The sequence below is a fragment of the Arachis ipaensis genome, chromosome B06 (genome assembly GCF_000816755.2).
Source record: "Arachis ipaensis cultivar K30076 chromosome B06, Araip1.1, whole genome shotgun sequence".
NCBI classification, from domain to species: Eukaryota; Viridiplantae; Streptophyta; class Magnoliopsida; order Fabales; family Fabaceae; genus Arachis; species Arachis ipaensis.
The window spans coordinates 29,781,088-29,782,517 of record NC_029790.2 but is presented as its reverse complement, the minus strand read 5'-3'; positions in this window follow the sequence as shown (position 1 = coordinate 29,782,517).

Sequence of the window (1,430 nt, the reverse complement as noted above, 5' to 3'; positions counted from 1 at the left end):
TCATCTTGTTGCTCAGATTAGGTAATTTTCTTTTTGTTTTCTTTTCAAAAAATTTTCAAAAATATTTCTAAAATCTCTCATCTGTTTTCGAAAAATATAAAAATGTTTTCAAAAATAAATTATTCTATGGCTTCAAAATTTTTAAGAATGAATTCTAGTGTTTCATGAAGCATGTTGAAGCCTGGCTGGCTGTAAGCCATGTCTAAACTTTTTGGACTGGGGTTTCAACTTGTCATCACAAATGAAGAGATTCTCACACACTGAGTTGCTCTATACATGAAAAGTATCCATACCTGCTGAAGCTTGGCTGGCCATTGGCCATGTCTAGTGTTTTGGACTAGAGCTTTCATTGAAAGCTTGGCTGGCTAGTGAGCCATGTCTAATTCCTGGACTGAAGCTTTAGACTAACATGGCAAGATTCCTGGAATTCATATTAAAAATTTTGGAATCCTTATTTTCCTTTTTCAAATTAATTTTTGAAAAAATACAAAAAAATTAGAAAATCATAAAGTTTGGTGTCACTTGCATATGCATCTTGCATTTTTTCGAAAATATCATGCATTCATAGTGTTCTTCATGATCTTCAAGTTGTTCTTGGTAAGTCTTCTTGTTTGATCTTGATGATTTTTTGTTTTGTGTCTTTTCATGTTTATCATATGCATTCTTGAATTCTTAGTGTCTAAGCATTAAAGAATTCTAAGTTTGGTGTCTTGCATGTTTTCTTTGCATTAAAAATTTTTCAAAATTGTGTCTATGATGTTCATCTTGACATTCAAAGTGTTCTTGGTGTTCATCTTGACATTCATAGCATTCTTGCATGCATCACATGTTTTGATCTAAAAATTTCATGCATTGCATCTTTTTTGTGTTTTTCTCTCTCATCATAAAAAAAATTCAAAAATAAAAAAATATCTTTCCCTTTTTCTCTCATCAAATTCGAAAATTTGGATTGACTTTTTCAAAAATTTTTAAAATCAAATTGTTTCTTATGAGTCAAATCAAATTTTCAATTTGAAAATCTTATCTTTTTCAAAATCTTTTTCAAAAAATCAAATCTTTTTCAAAATTCTTAGTTATTTTCGAAAATTCCAAAAATATTTTTCAAAAATCTTTTTCTTATTTTTAGACCAAATTTTCGAAAATAACATAATCAATTAATGTTTTGATTCAAAAATTTGAAGTTTGTTACTTGCTTGTTAAGAAAGATTCAAACTTTAAAGTTCTAGAATCATATCTTGTGATTTCTTATGAATCAAGTCATTAATTGTGATTTTAAAAAATCAAATCTTTTTCAAAACTAATTTTATCATATCTTTTCAAAAATACCTTCTTATCTTATCTTTTTCAAAAATATCTTTTCTAACTTCCTAACTTCTTATCTTTTCAAAATTTGTTTCAACTAACTAACTAACTTTTTGTTTGTTTCTTAT